The sequence below is a fragment of the Capricornis sumatraensis genome, chromosome 12 (genome assembly GCF_032405125.1).
Source record: "Capricornis sumatraensis isolate serow.1 chromosome 12, serow.2, whole genome shotgun sequence".
Taxonomy (NCBI): domain Eukaryota; kingdom Metazoa; phylum Chordata; class Mammalia; order Artiodactyla; family Bovidae; genus Capricornis; species Capricornis sumatraensis.
In genome coordinates, this window is record NC_091080.1 from 9,926,587 (window position 1) to 9,946,165 (window position 19,579).

At 35.7% G+C, this 19,579-nt stretch overlaps 1 pseudogene; it reads right to left on the reverse strand.

Moving 5' to 3' along the window:
* Positions 1 to 10,276: 10,276 nt before the first annotated feature.
* LOC138089324 (olfactory receptor 5AP2-like) lies at positions 10,277 to 11,208 on the reverse strand (annotated as a pseudogene).
* Between the last annotated feature and the right edge of the window lie 8,371 nt (positions 11,209 to 19,579).

A 19,579-nucleotide genomic window follows, 5' to 3' on the forward strand; every position in this document is an offset into this window, starting at 1 on the left:
AGGCATGTAACTGCTAAATATTTACTTTGGTTATTAAAGAACACTTTTTTTGATTTTGAATGAATTATGTGTCAAAATTCACTTAAAAAAATAACTTTTGATTTGAAAAACAAAAACCACAATGGAAAAAATAAGAGTTTTAGATCAGTAGGCTATACCTGGTTCTGACTAAATAAGTTAGAGAAGATGGATTAACCTGACTCAGTCATTATCTACAAAACCAATTTTATATGATTTTGTTCATAAAGTGGTATATAGAACAAAATAATATAGATGGTATATCAAACATATTGTATATGTGCAGCAAACTCTAGTTATGTTATTCCTTTTTTCCTGATGACAAACAACTAGTCTTAAACGACCAATTTTATACTTTAAATTTGGTGAATAAATGACAGGGAAAGATATAGTTTTACTTTCAGGAACCTCCCAAGCCAGTAGTATTAGTTAATATCATAATACAGTTGGTGGGAAAGGACTGTCCAAAATCACTTGTGGCTATCATGCATCTTTTACTTGGCCTTAAAGGATAGACAGATTTTTAAAGAGAAACAAAAGAGAATAACATAAGTTTTACTTGAAAGTGAGAATTGGACTGTGAAGAAGGGTGAATGCCAAATAATTGATGCTTTTGAACTGTGGTGTTGAGAAAACTCTTGAGAGTTCCTTGGACTGCAAGGAGATCCAACCAGTCCATTCTAAAGGAGATCAGTCTGAGGCGTTCACTGGAAGAACGGATGCTGAAGCTGAAACCTCAATACTTTGGCCACCTCATGCAAAAAGTTGACCCATTGGAAAGGACCCTGATGCTGGGAGGGATTTGGGGGCAGGAGGAGAAGGGCACAACAGAGGATGAGATGGCTGGATGGCATCATCGACTCAATGGACATGAGTTTGAGTAAACTCCGGGAGTTGGTGATGGACAGGGAGGCCTGGTGTGCTGCATTTCATGGGGTCGTAAAGAATTGGACATCACTGAGTGACTGAACTGAACTGAACGGAAAAAACATAATGGTCAAGAGTCAATGATTTAAACATATTTAAGCTATTATTTTATGTCCTATGCCTACAAGGTATCTTGCTAGGTGCTTAAAGAAATGAAATTTTGCATACATTGTAGCTACAATTCTAACATTTCGGAAGAAAGTTTCAGTATAGAGAATGAAAGAATTTGCAAGAGGCTTAAGAAAATTAGCTTACTTCTTGAAATATTGAGAACAAAAACAAAGATACTTTATACGTGTTGTATGTTTTTTGTTGCCTGTCTATACTTACCAATCGTTATACATGTATAATTACTTCACATGACAGTTTGATCAAGCCTGTATTTTAGTTCTCCTTACCAGGACTGTCTAGAAAGTCTCCATAAAACAATTGAGTAGATTTACTGTAGAAATTGGGAACTAATAGCTTTCCTGGGACTTGAACATTGCTTTAATATAGCTCTAATTTTTAAGTATAATCTAAACATGGAAATAATATAATCTATATGGTTGTGTATATCAGGGAGGATTACATTTTCCTCTAAGCAATGTAATATTTAGGGGCTTCCTCGATAGCTCAGTTGGTAAAGAATCCACCTGCAAAGCAGGAAATCCAGGTTCAATTCCTGGGTTGGGAAGATCCACTGGAGAAGGGAAAGGCTACCCTCGCCAGTATTCTGGCCTGGAGAATTCCACGAACAGTGGTCCATGGGGTCACAAAGAGTTGGATATGACTGAGCAACTTTCACTTTCACCCTCAGAGGCACGTATATCTAATTTGAAATTAGCAAACATATTTATATTTTCTTTCATCTGTTGCCTCATCAGTTTTGCTAGAATTACTTACACATCTGTTTTCTGTTCTATAATCTTTGTGTCTGAATGAAATTACAAATCTTCTGAGAAAATATTAAGAGAAATGATTCTATTTTCATGAGAATGAAGTAAAAACTTGAAAACTGTTCAATCAGGGAATTTCAAATGCTTATATGATTTCAAACTTACAAGGATGAATTATATAAATAACTTTTTTTCTGGTTAACATTTTGATATGTAGCAATAACCAACATTATTTTATATATTCATAAATAAAATATATTCTTCTACAAATCATTGCTTACTTAGTATTTACGTTAACTAGAATATCAGTGGAAAGTAGCAGATATGTTATATTAGCCTTGACTCAAATCAGTAATAAATAATCCATTTTCAGGGCATACATTTTCATGTTTCTTCTCTATCCTGACAAAGGATGACTAATTTTTTTTGATTAATTCAGAGACACAATTCCTTTATTCTTATTCTGAAAAAATGGAAATACATATTACTTAAATCCTCTGATCATGATTAAAAAGTTAGTGTGTGGCATAATCAAAAAGATTGTTTAATATGGCAACACTACAGGCATTGATGCTCTTCAATAAATACTGATGTAAAAATCCATACTCTTCGGTTATTTACCTTTAGATTTCAGTTCGTTTTTGATAACTCCTATAGTTGCTGTAGAGTACAATTTACATTGATGTTACTCATTTTTTATTTTATTTTTAATATATATATATATTTTTATTTTAATTGGAGGTTAATTACAATATTGTATTGGTTTTGCCATACATCAACATGAATCTGCCACAGGTATACATGTTACTTATTTTTTAAACTCATGTGCCTCTAAAATGAGTGACTTAAACTGCTTTCTAAGGAAATCTCAATTATGATAATGTATTGAGTTAAATATACAATGGCAGAAAGCATCTCATGCATGAATATATTGATATAAAACAAAGGAGACTTTAGAACAAGAAATATTACTAAGAATAAAGAGAGCATAAAATGATGAAGCTATGAGTTTATCATGGATTATCTTCCTCTTATTAGTCTAAAATTTAAGGAAGGAAAATTTTCAAGTTAATTTTTCTGTTTTAACCCTGAAGTAGGCAAATCACTCGTTGCTACAGTTTGTTTTTGTTTTGTTTTGCTTTGATTTATCATTTGGTCAGGCAATAAAAGAGTATGACTTCAGGAAAGTGATATGTTTTCAATTTAAAGAATTGGAGAATTTTCAATTTTAAGGAAATTAGTTCAAGATATAGAGAATATGTACTTCCCAGGTGGCACTAGTGGTAAAGAACCCACCTGCCAGTGCAAGAGAAGTAAAACACTTGGGTTCAATCACAGGATCTGGAAGATACCCTAGAGGATGGCATGGCAACCCACTCCAGTATTCTTGCCTGGAGAATCCCATGGACAGAGGAGCCTGACGGGCCACAGTCCATGCAGTCTCAAAGAGTGGGACACAACTGAGTTACTTGGCATGCATGCATGGAGAATATACCAGGTATACTGGATACCAAGATTTTCAGTACTTGACTCAATGTCATTACTGTATATATGAAAGCATGTATAATTCTCCTGCTGCTAGGAAGGAAGACAGAGAATAAAACTGCTCGATTGTCATTTTTTCCTCAGGAAATTGTCCGAATGGTAGATCCTACTCATATAGAAACTGCACTGTATTACTTAAAGACATTGGGGAAGTTTTACTTGCCTTTCTTAACATGGATAAAGGAGTTATCTTTTTTGGGTTGTAGCCAAATGAGAGTGATAACATATGATATATGTGTGCATTCATACCTCTACATATACATCTTCACTTACATCTGCATATATACACTACATTGCAATTTTATATCTTTATTTTTTAATTAACCATATTTTTAAAAGCCAAAATCATAATTTTAAATAACATGATAATTTTCTACCCAAGATATGATGCTCCATAGTTTTTTAAAAAAAAACTCTATTTTTTTACTGTTAACTTTCTCTATAGTTAGAATTCTAAGCAATGTTACATTGTAGCTTTGGAGATAGTTTTTTTTCCTCAATTTTATCAAAATGTACTTATTTATTTTAATAACTAACAAAGAATAAGTCCACCTGCAATGTGTGAGACCTGAGTTTGATCTCTGGGTTGGGAAGATCTCCTGGAGAAAGGAATGGCTACACACCCCTATATTCTTGCCTGGAGAATTCAAATTCCATGTACAGAGGAGCCTGGCAGGCTACAGCCCATGGGGTCACAAAGAAATGGACACAAAGGGAAGACCCACTTTCACTGTCAAGAAAAAAAAAATCTCATTAAAAAATCATACAGCTTTTATGGTTTTCAAGGCTAAGATTTGGGAAATATATTACCAGTGCCTTTCCTGAAAAATGTATAGCAGAGTTACATCTTTCTCAGTCCTTATTGACACTGACCACTACTATTGTAGTTAATTAAATCCCTTTGTTAATTTGATAGGTAAAAATGATGATGATCTTCAGCATATATTGAAATTATCTTTTGTATATTCTGCACAATTCCAAATGTAACTGTCTTTATGAGCCACTAATTTCAAAGAGATGGATCATACTCCCCATCGGGAATTGTACAAATCTTCACCTACTGCAAATTTATGTTACTGATAACTGAATAAAACAATTAGCATGGATTATATAAGATCATAAAATCTATCACCCTACTTTGGCAGACTTACATTTCCCAAAGAAAGAGTTGATCTCAATCAGGCTGTAATTTAGATCACTGATTATGTTTTAAGGTCCAACAAAATATCTAATTGAATTCATCAGCTTAATTTATTTTGATAAATTAAAGTTTGAAATTACATTGATTTCTGCTTATACTTGAATTTTAATATTTTAGTCAGTGGGATCCACTGAGACATTGAACATTTTGAATTATTTGATGATTGCATTTTGAAGAGTGTTCAATAAAAATAAAAAATAAAGCCAAAAAAATAAATAAATAAAGACAGTGTTTGAGGCCTATAATTTTCTGAAGTTAATATAAACATGTTTTCTCCCTTATTATTTTTTTTTTTTTTTCAGAAGAAACACAAAATTTGCCATTTGGTTTCCCAGACCTGACACATGATAGAAAGCACTCCTGTGGGAGAGTACATTGTCACTGAATCATCAGAAGCTCCTGAACTCAGAGTCTTTCTCTTCCTGCTTTTCCTCCTCAAATATGCCATCACAGCTTTGACTGGAGCATCACTGCACCAATGTAAGGCTATACCAGTTTATTCCACCATCCTAATATAGCCTGTTAATTGTTTGATAAATTGCTTTGAACAGGTTAAAGAAAATTAGATAGCAAATATATAAAGCAATTTTACATATAATAGCATACAATTTTTGAGCCACAATATAATAATATGTTTCCCTGAGACATTCTTAACGTGTAGAAAAACATATGACATCACATAATTTTGTATTTAAACAATTTTTCAGTAGGACTGTAATTACGCAGGTAAATATTCCCACTGGGAATGGGGTATCAGTGTGTGTTCCTGGGATCTGATGTGAAATCAGAAAATTAGACTCAAAATATAAAAGCTTCAAAATAAATATAAAAAGCCTCAGATAAATATAAAGCCTCAGATAAATGTAAAAGGTCTTGAATTATCCTAGGGAACAGCAGTCTTCCTGAGGGAAGCACAAATTTCTTCTATGAACACAGAAGGTCATTCAAATCAGATTATTAAAAAAATATTTCAGTAGGTCAATTTTTCTCTTTAAGTATCAAAATGGACTTTTCCTGTGAAAAATGAACCACTGCTGACACAGTATAGAGAGAAGGTGAATGAAAAATATAGTGATCTGGTAAGTATTCTTACCTTAATCCCAGGGTATTAGAACTTGATGGGATTTTACGTTATTTTAAGTTCATAATCATTTATTCCACATGTAGAAACTGAGTGTTTGAGAATAAATATTCCCAGAGTAACATAAGTTTTAAATGATAAAGATACATCTAACAAAAATAATAGCAGCAAAAAAGTCAAAACATTTGACACATGATATTAAAACAAGTCTCACTATATTGGACTCTGATTAAGAATTTAAATGTTAACACTGTTCTGATGCTGCTGCTGCTGTTGCTAAGTCGCTTCAGTCGTGTCTGACTCTGTATGACCCCATAGATTGCAGCCCACCAGGCTCCCCCGTCCCTGGGATTCTACAGGCAAGAATGCTGGAGCGGGTTGCCATTTCCTTCTCCAATGCATGAAAGTGAAAAGTGAAAGTGAAGTTGCTCAGTTGTACCCGACTCTTTTGAACCCCATGGACTGCAGCCAACCAGGCTCCTCCATCCATGGGATTTTCCAGGCAAGAGTACTGAAGTGGGTTGCCATTGCCTTCTCCAACACTGTTCTAATTACCTATTATTTCTTTTTAAATCATGTCTTTTTAAAGCCTTATCCATTAAGGCTGACTCAATCTGTTTATTATATTATCCATCTTCCCTTACAGTATTGCATTGATGCCATCAATTATCAACACCCAAGTAACAGTACTGGGGTGGGGTTGGAAGAATGTTTGTAAGGGAGTAGAAAAAAAAAATTAAGTAGTGACTAGTATCAATAAAGAGAAATTCATGCAGGAATAGATGATTTTAACTCTTCCAAAAATCCTGTTTTTATGCTCACCTGACAAGTACATGGAAAGATAGTAGTTGGCTCCTAGATGGAGTCTGTTTTTGATTTCCTGTATTCTTTTCCCTTTCCATTTGTTCTATTTAGCTTTTATATTTATTTTTTGAATATTGAAATGTTCTTTCAGACTTGAATTGTGTAATAAATTTGAAATATTATTATGCTTAATGTTCTCTATATAAATTGTTCTCTTCAGATTCTGTACATCTGTGAAGAGAAATACGAGGTTTAGTAGAGAAACAACCTCAGCAAAAAAGTGTTTATTTCTCGTGGTCAAGGTCTCAATCTTATTTAAACATTGTCCCTAAAGATGAGTCTGTTTATTTGATGTCTTCGCCTACAATGCAGAAGACCCCGGGTTGATCCCTGGTTCGGGAAGATCCCCTGGAGAAGGAAATGGCAACCCACTCCAGTACTCTTGCCTGGAGAATCCTATGGACGTTGGAGCCTGGTAGGCTACAGTCCATAGGGTCTCAAAGTGTCAGACAAGACTTCGCTTTCACTTTCACCATTGAATAGTCATTTTTCATTATTACAAATGAAAGAATAGCTCAGAAAAGATATAACTGTATCTTTTCTTTGCCTTCAGAGAGTGGCAATTGCTCCACTCCTTAGTCAATAGACAGTCTTGTCTGTATATTTGCAGAACAAAAGAGATGGGCTATCATTCAAGGAGAGTTAATATTTTCTAAGGAGGAAGCCATCTGTATTTCATAAAAGGATAATCCCAATGAATTAACTAGTAGATTAGTGATGCTTTCCTTCTTTGCTTAACCCTTTGCTTAGAGGAAAAAGGAATCCTGGTTGATAATAAAATAATAAGTATTAATTTCTCGAGAAATTCAAATGTCTCAATAGCTTAATAATATTAGCTTCCAAGGTGGCACAGTGGAAAAGCATCCACCTGTCAATGCAGGGGGCAGAAGAAATTTGTGTTTGATCCCTGGGTTGGAAAGATCCCATGGAGGAGGAAATGGCAACCCACTCCAGCACTATTGCCTGGAAAATTCCATGGACAGAGGAGCTTCATGGGCTACAATCCATGGAGTTGCAAAGAGTTTGACACACTAAGCACATACACATCACACATTGAATATTTGCTGTGTGAAAAATACTGTTGAAAATGCACGTATTAGTTCATTTAATCCTCATCATTACCCTGTAGACAAGTGTCACTATAATATGTAATTTATATATCCAAAAATGAAATTATATAGTTGTTGAAATTTTGCTAAAGTCATACAAATATGAAGTGGAAGAGCCAGGCACATTGAATTTATTATCCATGATTTCAACCACCACAGCACATCTTCTCTGCTATTGCATCAAAAGATGTAAACCTGTTGGAGCACAAACTCTAGATCAAGATTTATGCTAGCTTTAAGCTAATATCCCTACATCCAATTCAGCACATTGAGTTTAGGGGAATAACTGTCTTGGTTATGCTTATCTTTTAAGTACCACTGTCTTAACATTTCCATTTCTGGGGAGGTAGTATTTACTGAAGCATGCCCAGTGATCCAGAATGTCCAAACTCTGGCCCTAACTCTTTGATTGCAAAGTTATGCAATCCTTGAGTGTTAACTGGCTTGAAATCATCAATTCCTTTTCAGTAGAGGTGGTCAACATCTTTTAAAGAGCTGTGAGAATTAAATTAGATGATAGAGCACTTTGGAAATTATAAGATGGCAATGTATCCAATGCAGATTTTAACATTTACTCTAATTTATCTCTTTCATCTGCATTGGCAGACAGATTCTTTACTACTCTAGTGACCTGGGAAGCTGTTAATTTAGCTAACAGAACAAATGTAGAAAAATAGACATTAACTAATCCAGAATCCACAATCATTATTGTATCCATAGCTCATATTCTATACCCAAAGAATAGCTTGGTAAATAGTTGCATTATGCCTATTAATTCTAAATGTATGAAAAGTTTTAAAAGGCATTCAGTTTTATTAAAAATCTAGAACAAATTGAGAAAAAACAGGAGGATAAGATTTTGGTAATGTGGTTAGATCATAATCTGAGATAGAGTATATAAAATGAAAATGAAAATTATTCAAATCTGACATTATGCAAATTCTAAACTTATAGGAGCTGTGTGATGTAGGTTGTTAAGGAAGAATTATAGATGCTATATATATACACACACATGCACACACTATATATGACTATATATATATATATATATATATATATGGGCTTCCCTGGTGGCTCAGCTGATAAAGAATCTGCCTATAATGCAGGAGATCTGGGTTCAATCCCTGGAGAAGGGAAAGGCTAGCCTGGAGATTTCCATGGATTATATAGTCCATGGGGTCACAAAGAGTCAGACATGACTGAGTGCCTTTCACTTTCACTATATATCTACAAATGGACTTTATACTTATCTAAAATGTGCACATGTAAAAGATTTTACTTATTTCATTCATTAAGATGCTATAAATGTTACAAAAGATAATTCAAAGAATCACAATATTATAAATCAGGAATTCACAAATAACCTGATAATAGATACAAAACTGCCTTTCCACTACAGAGCAAATCAGTTGTCTGTATGCTGGTGGAAAAAAAGTGTATCTATCTATAAACAAGTATCATGTGTGTTTCTCTGGGTTATTTACAATTTACAAAGCTGTAGACTAGTGCAATGACAAGAGAATGCAGACATCATTAAGAGAAGTGGGTAGGTGACTCTTTTTAAACATCTGTTACAATTTATCATTAAACATTGAAATATTCCTGAATACTATCATTATATTTCCCAGGTAAGAATACTGGAATAGGTTGCCATTTCCTCCTCCAAGGGATCTTTCTGACCCAGAGATCAAGCCTGTGTCTCTTGCATTTGGCAAGCGGGTTCTTTATCACTAAGCCTCAGAGAAGCCTTTACCATCTACACATACTGCCATGGAAATCAAATTAATTACAAAGAATCTCAGTGAATTTAATTTGTAAATTTTCACAAAAGAGTGCTGCAATATATAATCAAAAGCTTATCCAATAGTGAGTATAATTGTAATAACACAATGAGAGACAAAGTGTAACAATATGAAATATAGAATATTATATGAAGGGTAAATCTACTCCTGAGGAAAAAATATGAAAGTTCAAATTTATTTATTTCATTTAGCCTATTTCCTATTGGTAGATATTTAGATTATTTTGAATAGCTTGTCCCTGATGCTGGGAAAGATTGTAGGTAGGAGGAGAAGGGGACATCAGAGAATGATATGGTTGGATGGCATCAACGTCTCGATGGACACGAGTTTCAGTAAGCTCAGGGAGTTGGTGATGGACAGAGAAGCCTGGCATGCTGTGGTTCATTCGGTTGCAAAGAGTAGTACACAGCCAAACAAATGATTATACACAATTAAATTGAACTGATTATAAGCTCTGATGCAATGAATATTTTGAAAGTGGTAAACTTTTGCAGGTTCAATTGCTAGAAGCAGAATGACTGGTTTAAATGATACTTGCATATTTAATTTTCAAGTTCCAGGTGAATTATATATTTCATTAAAATATTAGCAAATTATATTCCATAAAGGATCTAATTTAAATTTTTACCAATGAATGAGTATGAAAAAAAAAAATCAACCTTAAAATGATAAAGAGTTAGACATATGTAACAGGACTTGGCTCTAACATTAGCCTATGGCCCAATTTTGTGGTTATGGCTTTATTGCCTGTAGAATTAGGGAACCCCCATATTAAACTGACTTTTCCATTAGTTAAAACTAAAGGTCAAGAAACAGAGTAGAAAAGTTGTCAGCCTCAGTTTCTTCTTTTCTTAAGAAAGAAATTTCCTGCTAATCATTTTCCTGAAGGCATTTTTCACATCTTTGTTACTTAGACTGTAAATCAGGGGGTTCAGCATAGGTATAATCGATGTATAGAACACAGAGATCACTTTATCAATAGCCATTGAATGGCCGGTGCCAGGGCACAAATAAATGAAGATCAGGGTGCCACGGTAGAGAGAGATCATGGTCAGATGGGACACACAAGTGGAGAATCCTTTTCTTCTTCCTTCGGCAGAACCTGTTTTAAGAATGGCTGCTATGAGGAGGATATAATAGAGGAGAACTGTCGAAAGGCAGAGAACTTCCACTAAATTAGTGAAGACCACCAGCACAATGTCATGGATGTAAGTGTCAGTGCAGGACAGAGGGAAGAGAGGGGAGGTATCACAAAAGAAATGGTTAATATCACTGGAGTGGAAAGACAGGTAAAAGGTAATAGTGGTGTGAATCACTGAGCTCATGGTGCCCCTGAAAGTGTTACAATTGCAAGCTAGCAGCAAATCCTCTTGTACATAAAAACGGTGTAAAGCAGGGGGTTGCAGATGGCTATGTACTAGTCATAAGCCATGACAGTCAAGAGAAAAGACTCTGTGTCCACCAAACAGCAGAAGAAATATAACTGTGCAGCATAGCCATTGTAAGAAATGGTCTTCTTATCAGAAACTAAGTCCACAAGTAATTTGGGGGCAATGACTGAAGAGTAGCAGGCATCTACAAAAGACAAGATGCGGAGAAAAAAGTACATAGGGGTGTGCAAAGGTGGACTGGCTGTGATTAATAAAATCATCACAAGGTTCCCCATCAGGGTAAGAGTAGATGACAGAAAAATAGCAAAAAGAACACTCTGCAGTTCTGGGTGGTCACTGAATCCCAAGAGAAAGAACTATGTCTTCACAGTGCTGTTCTCCACCTCCATTCTCTGCAGGATTCCTGGAGGTTGGAATTTCAGCAGGGTATCGATGGGGATGTTGATAATAACCTGAAGAGTAGCTACAAAGGAAAATAAAGTAATTAGAATAGTAATTCTAAATCCACTTGGGCACTCTCATAACGCTTAGTCATAAGTAAAGTAAGTTTAGTATAAGCATAGCTTTTCAACTGAAATACTGTGGTGTTTTTTTTTTTTTAAATTAGTTAATTACTTTTTTTTTTTTTTTTTAATGTTTGGCAAAGACATGTAGCTTGCAGGACCTTAGTTCCCTATGAGCAATGGAACCCATCTACCTTATACTGAAAGCACAAAATCCTAACCACTGGATGACCAGGGAATTCCCTGAGACAGTTTATTTAATTGAATTGATAGTTTATACTTCTATTTCTTAAAGCTATATATATATATATTATTTTTTCCCCATTAAATGAGACACCATCAAACCAGTGGGTGAATGCTGAATTTCTTAATTTCATCAACTCTCTCATCTGTCACCAACATCAAGTGATTGAGGTTAGTTACATGGATACATAGCAAACAGTAACTAGCCTCTCTTTTATTTAATAGCAAATAGATACATTTCTGTTTCAGTTTAAGCCTAATACATGTAGAGGAGTAGAAGTTATTTATTTCTCACCTTGAGCTGAGAATTTTCCTCTGAGAACTAAAGAAACTAGTTAAAATGTCTTAAAATCCACTGATGAAATAGAAGGAGGTAAGATTCAGAATTAGTTATGTAAGTAACTAAATCCTAACTCTGCCATTTAGCAGTTATAAAGTCTTCGGCAGGCCAAGTAATCACAGAATGTCAGCTTCCTCACCTTAGATTGTATATGTATATGTATCCCATATATAAAATGAAAAGGACAGTGTCTTCCTCATCAAATTGTGTTAAATTTCCTTTTAGGCTCAATATCTTCACCATCTTGTTCATTCACTATTCTAAAGTTGGCAACATAGTAATTTTGAGTAATTCCATATATCTACTTTACGTTATCTGAAATGCAAACTATGAAATACAACTAGAGAAATCCAAATGCTTGCATATTTATTAATCTAGACAATACAATAATAATATTCAGGAATATTGGATGGCCCCTTTGATTAAAATGATAAAAGATGTTATAAATGCTCACCTACCCACCTCTCTATGTTATCTCTGCACTTCCTTGTCATTGCTTTAGTCCACAGCTCTATAAATTGTAGATAACCCATAGCAATGCAAGTGACACTTGTCTATAGACAGGCACATTTTGCCTAGGATAGAGATAATTGATTTCTCTCTCTGCTGATGGTAAAAATCTAGCTTTACATCTATTTGTCAGTTTATTAGTGAATTCCTGATTTACAATATTGTGGTTCTTTGAATTATGTTGGGTACATTTCATAACATGTTACATATTGAAAGCAGTAAGTAAAATTTTTTAATCCCTGTACATGCTATGTGCATTGTTATTGTTGTTCAGTGATTAAATAGTGTCTGATTCTTTAGGACTCCAGGGACTGCAGCGTGTCAGGCCTCCCTATACCTCACTGCTCCTGCCTATAAAAGTTAAAGATAAGTTAAATATGTGTGAATATGTTATATACACATATATATTTTTCTTTAACAATTTAAATTATTCATGGCTCCTACAAACTCAGTATTTAAATAACTTCAGATTTGAATACATTTTCATTGTCATCTCATATTCTCTGTCTCAGAACATAATCTAAGCACATTACCAAAATCTTAACCTTGTGTCCTATCTTCAATTTGTTCCAAGTTCTTAACAAAACTAAATGTGTTATTAAAACTGTGTATACATTTAGAGTTAATAAGCACAACACAACAATCTGTGAAGCTATTTTTTGGATACAGCAAATGAACTACAGATACAATAATAATTGTAGATTCTGCATTGCTCAACACCTATTTTTCTGCATCTGTTCTGTTTCTAGGTAGATTAGGCAAATTCTGGGTAAATGTGTGTATCTGACATTAATACATTTGCATCTTATAATTTTCAAAGTAAAGTTTCTCATCTAATTTAAGTCTCACAGTTCTTTAAACAGTGCTGATCATCTCTCAGTTTTATTGAGAAGGAACTGATGATTTCAGCTCAATGAATAGTCCAGGACTGCATAGTTTTGCAATCAAAGAACAGGTCCAGAGTTTGGACATTCTGTACACTGGACATTCTTCAGTAAACTCTACATTCCCAGAAATTAAAATGTTAGAAATGGTGGAGCTTGGAAGATTACTATAGATAATATAGTTACTATATAACTACATTCCCAAAACTCAATGTGGTCAAAGGGAAGTCCTTAGTCACTTTTTCTTTTTTCCTTTTATTTTAATTTCTTTAAGCTTTTATTTTGTATTGAGGTAGATCTGATTGACAAACCATGTTGTGGTAGTTTTAGGTGAACAGTGAAGGACTCAGCCATACACATGCATGTATTGATTCCCCCTCAAACTCATCCCATTCAAGAAGCTACATAACATTGCACAGATTTCCCTGTGCTATACAGTAGGTCCTTGCTGATTATCCATTTTTACTACAGCAATGTGTGCATGCTCACCCCCAGATTCCATTCTCCTTCCCCTACTCTTTTCCACTGGTAACCACAAGTTCACTCTCTGAGTCTGTAAGTCTGTTTCTGTTTTTATAAGTTCATTGGTGTCAACTCGTTTTAGATTCTGCTTTTTTTTTTTTTTTCTTTTTTACTTTGCAATATTGTATTGGTTTGGCCATACATTGACATGAATCTGCCACGGATGTACATGTGTTCCCCATCCTGAACCCCCCTCCCACTTCCCTCCCCATACCATCCCTCTGGGTCATCCCAGGGCACCAGCCCCGAGCACCCTGTCTCATGCATTGAACCTGGACAGGGGATTCATTTCTCTTGTGATAATTTACATGTTTCAATGCCATTCTCCCGTATCATCCCACCCTTACCCTCTCCCACAGAGTCCAAAAGACTGTTCTACACATCTGTGTCTTTTTTTCTGTCTCACATACAGAGTTATCATTACCATCTTTCTAAATTCCATGCTAAAAATAAATAAATAAATAAATAAATAAATAAATAAATAATAAATTCCATGCTGCTGCTGCTGCTAAGTCACCAGTCATGTTTGACTCTGTGCGATCCCATAGACGGCAGCCCACCCGGCTCCCCTGTCCCTGGGATTCTACAGGCAAGAACACTGGAGTGGGTTGCCATTTCCTTCTCCAATGCATGAAAGTGAAAAGTGAAACCATACATATGCATTAATATACTGAATTGGTGTTTTTCTTTTGGGCTCACTTCACTCTTTATAATAGGCTCCAGTTTCATCCACCTCATTAGAACTGATTCAAATATATTCTTTTTAATGGCTGAGTAATATTCCATTGTATATATGTACCACATCTTTCTTATCCATTCATCTGCTGATGGACATCTAGGTTGCTTCCACATATAAAGGATGACATATGGTATTTCTCCTTCTCTGTCTGAAACTTCACTCAGTATGACACTCTCTAGGTCCATCTATGCTGCTGCACATGGCATTATTTCATTATTTTTAATGGCTAAGTAATATCATTATTTTTTAAAACATTTTTTTTTCCTTCTCCCTTAAAGTCAGCCCTCTTATCTGCCTGAATCCTTTTACTTGTGTATTCACAGTTGTTGGTATCAATGCATTACCATAAGATAGGACAAATAATATAATATATAAATCAGTTCATTAATTGATATATAACTCCATTTATTCTTCAAAAATAAATAATATATAATAAGCACAGTGTTTAATTCTGATTCCTAATCAGAGTCCAGTATGGTGAGGTTTTTTTTTTAAGGTTTGCTGTTGTTGTGTTTAGTTGCAAAGTCTTGTCCTACTCTTTTGTGATCCTGTGGACTGTAGCCCACCAGACTTCTCTGTCCTTGCAGTTTCCCAGGCATGAATACTGGAGTGGGTTGCCATTTCCTTCTCTAGGGCATCTTCATGATCCCAGAGATCAAACCCATGTCTCCTGCATTGGCAGGCAGATTCTTTAACACTATCATCTGTCCAATGTTAGCTTTTTGTTTCTGCTGTTGTTTTTGTTAGATATATTTTCAGAATTTAAAACCTGTATTACCCTAAGTATGTTCCTCAAAACATCAGTTACTATGTGTGAAATAAGTGAAGTTCCATAGTGCCTCAGAGAAGAAAAGTCTGCCTGCATACAGGAGACCTTGGTTCGATCTCTAAGTTGGGAAGATCCCCTGGAGAAGGAAATAGGAACTCACTCCAGTATTCTTGCCTGGCCAAACCCATCGACTGAGGAGCTTGGCAGGTTATAGTCCATGGGGTCTCAAAGAGTTGGACATGACTGAGTTGTTAGTAAAACAAAACAAAACGGTAAGATAAGCACTTAAAATCCCATCAAGTTCTAATAGCTTAGGACTGCAGATGGTGATTGCAGCAATGAAATTAAAAAACGCTTACTCCTTGGAAGAAAAGTTATGACCAAACTAGATACTATATTGAAAAGCAGAGACATTACTTTGCCAACAAAGGTCCGTCTAGTCAAGGCTATGGTTTTTCCAGTAGTCATGTATGGATGTGAGAGTTGGACTGTGAAGAAAGCTGAGTGCCGAAGAATTGATGCTTTTGAACTGTGGTGCTGGAGAAGACTCTTGAGAGTCCCTTGGACTGCAAGGAGATGCAATTAGTCCATTCTGAAGAAGATCAGCCCTGGGTGTTCTTTGGAAGGAATGATGCTAAAGCTGAAACTCCAGTACTTTGGCCACTTCTTGCAAAGAATTGACTCATTGGAAAAGACTGTGATGCTGGGAGGGATTGAGGGCAGGAGGAGAAAGGAACGACAGAGGATGAGATGGCTGGATGGCATCACCGACTCGAAGGACGTGAGTCTGAGTAAACTCCAGGAGATGGTGATGGAGAGGGAGGCCTGGCATGCTGCGATTCATGGGGTAGCAAAGATTTGGACACGACTGAGTGACTGAACTGAACTGAACTGAAGGTAAGAACACTTACCAGATTATTATATTTTTTATTCACGTTCTTACTACACTGTTGTCAGTATTAGTTCATTTTTCACTGGAAAAATCAATTTTAGGACTTAAAGATTTAAAAAGAAAAACTTATCCATTGTCTAATTTTTGCAACCCATTTGGGCTGGTCTTCTGTGTTCATAGAAGAAATCTGTGCCTTCCTTAGAAAGGCTGCAGTTCCTTAGGGTAATGCAAGATCTTTTACATATTGCTTTGAAGCTTTTGAGATTAGCTTTCTAATCTCAGATCTCAGGATCACACACTCTGATATTCAAATCCCAATTGGAAAACTTATCTGAACCACTAGAGTTCTACTGAGGAGTCGAGTACACACAAAGGAAATGATGTAATGTATTTTTCTATATCTTAAGAACATCTCGAGCAAAAAATATATTATGACTTTCAAAATGGTAGATTGTTATACATAAAACTGGAAGATGATAGTTGCTATCTGATTTGACCTGTTCAAAGCAATTTATCAATTAATAGAAGTTCTATGTGACAGGACAGTGGTGAACTGAAATTAAGCCAAAAATACCCATACAAGAATTGAGAACTATAAGGTCTTTAAGTAAACATTGTCAACTAAAAAATAATATAGTCACAACCTGAAAGTAAAGATTTTACTTGATGGGAATATTAAAGACTCTGAGACCAGGAGGCAGCATCTCAGTAGTCATGAGAAAATCACTCCAAGGAGGCAGGAGGGGCACTCAGGCTATACACAAATTTGCAACAAAGGGGACAGGGAATTGGAACATCTGAGATTATTGTGAGGTGGAGAAAATCAGATATCAAGTCAAGGAGTTTATTTTTCTTCTACATATGGAAAGATGCCAGCCTCTGGGCTCACTGAGTTCATTCCTTTCATATACACTTTAGCTGAGTTCAGTTCAGTCACTTAGTCCTGTCCAGACCCCATGGACTGCAGTGCGCCAGGCTTCCCTGTCCATCTCCAACTCCTGGAGCTTGTTATCTGGGTCCAAATTCTGTCTCCTGATTGATTATATCCTTAAATCCTCGCTCACCTTAAGTCATGGCCAATGTGACAGATGGCTGCTGCTTGCATTCCCTGAGCTCTCAGCAAACACCTGTGAGGGTGGCAGGGTCTGCTGGTTCTGTTTTGGGAGCCCTCATTTACATTTGGAGGCCAGAAATCATGGATGGCTGTGACATTTCTTGTTTATGGATATGACAGCAGATATTTCATTTTACCGCATGAGAAAGTCAATGATGAATGGAGTTGACTGCAATATGTGTTATTTGTGCATCATGTTCAAGTAGAATTTTGGCCATCCGAGGTCATAATTGAGCTGATAATCCTAACTCATTACAGACGTTTAATCTATGTATGTGTGCCAGCTGGTGTTCTGGATATAAATCAGAGAAAGGGAGGATAAATGGAACTCCTTATGAAGAATTTGTCAAACAGAGAATAATGAACGAGAGACAAAACAGGGAAAAAAAAAAAAGAAACTGAGTGGAGATTGAAAATTTCACGGCATGATAGAAGGATTGGAATGAAATTTAGAGCAATGTTGTCTGTGTGTGTGTGTGTGTGTGTGTTTGTGTGTGTGTGTGTGTGTGTGTGTGTGTGTGTGTGTATGGGCTTCCTTGGTGACTCAGTGGTAAAGAGTCCACTTGCTGATACAGGAGTCAGAGTAGACAGGGGTTGGGGAGATCCTTTGGAGGAGAAAATGGCAACCCACTCCAGGATCCTTGCTTGGATAATCCAATGGATAGAGGAGCCTTGTGTGTTACAGTCCATGGGATAACGAAGAATGAGACGCAACTGAGAGAGCACACACACACAGTAAAATGAAGCACAATATAATTGTAAGATAATGAGAAATTCATACAACTTCTTACAATTTGCAGGTAAGAGAGTGGCCAGATTATTTATGTGAAGACACTTAAAGAAATATAGAGAAAACTTTCTGTGTTTGCTTTACAGATAAGTTGGAGGAGCAGTCAGTGTGTCCCCATTACTCCAGATGGGGTAGAGGGGAGCCTCGTACAGTGGATGGTGCACTGTCTATAAAGCCAGCCCAGCTCACCCATGGCAGTGGAAACTCCACTACAGAGAGGGTTCTGTCTATGCAGATCAGTGGTGACATAGGCCTTGGCAAATGCAAGCTTCCAATGGGGAAGAAGGAAATGACAGCCTGAGGGTGATAAGAACAAAATGCTTTGTCTTAAACAGCAGAAAATGGTGTTAGGAATGCAAATGTGTGCTAAATTAATTGTTTTTTCCTGCATTGGCAAGCAGATTCTTTACCTTCTTAGTCACCAGTATATATAAATATATATATACATATATAAAAAAATATATATATACATATGTATATATGTGTGTGTGTGTATATATATATATATATATATATAGGCTTAGCAGGAGACACTGGTTTAATACTTGGGTCAGAAAGATTCCCTGAAGAAGGAAATGGCAGCCCATTCCAGTATACTTGCCGGGAAATACCATGGACAAAGAAGCATGGCTATGGTCTATGGGGGTAACAAGAGTCACATGTGACTTAGTGATTAAATTACAGCAAACATATAAAAAAGGGGATATGAATCACTTTTCTGTACACCTGTAACTAATACAACTTTGTCAATCAACTATATTTTAATTAAAAAAATATTTCCAAGAAGCTGAAATTGTGTTTTATGTTTACAGCTAGAATAATTGCTAATTGGATATCAGGAGAACAGAACTTTAAAATTATTATTATTCCAATTTATTTCATAGTTATGTAGAGAGATGGCATAAATCATTACACATGAAATGCTAACATAACTACTGCTTCTTTCTCCCCAGCCCACCCCCAACCAGGGGAATCTATTTTTATAAATAGCCCTTCTTTTACAACTTAAATTATATCAACAGGGCATTCACTTTCTTTTTTCTTTTTTTAAAATTTTAACTAGTGTAGTGCTATGAACCCACTGGAGAGATGAAATTGTCCACTGGAAAAAAATGCAGAAAGTTAAAATTGAGAATTATATTTTATTTGGCAGACATTCTGAGGACTTCAAGCCTGGGACACAGCATCTCAGACAGTGCTAAGAAACTGTTTTGCAGAGGCGAGTTCTGAAGAGACAAGGGGGAGCCAGGAGAGATAGAAGATTTGCAACAAAAGATCAAATAATCAGAACACCAAAAAACTATTGTTAATAAAAGAAAACCAGATAAACTAAAGAATTTAGCACTTTTCCTATGTATGGGAAGGTGCAACAGTTTGGGCTCACTGACGTTGTTCCTTTGATATGCACCTTAGCTATCTTGAGAGTCCCTTGGACAGCAAGGAGATCCAATCAGTCC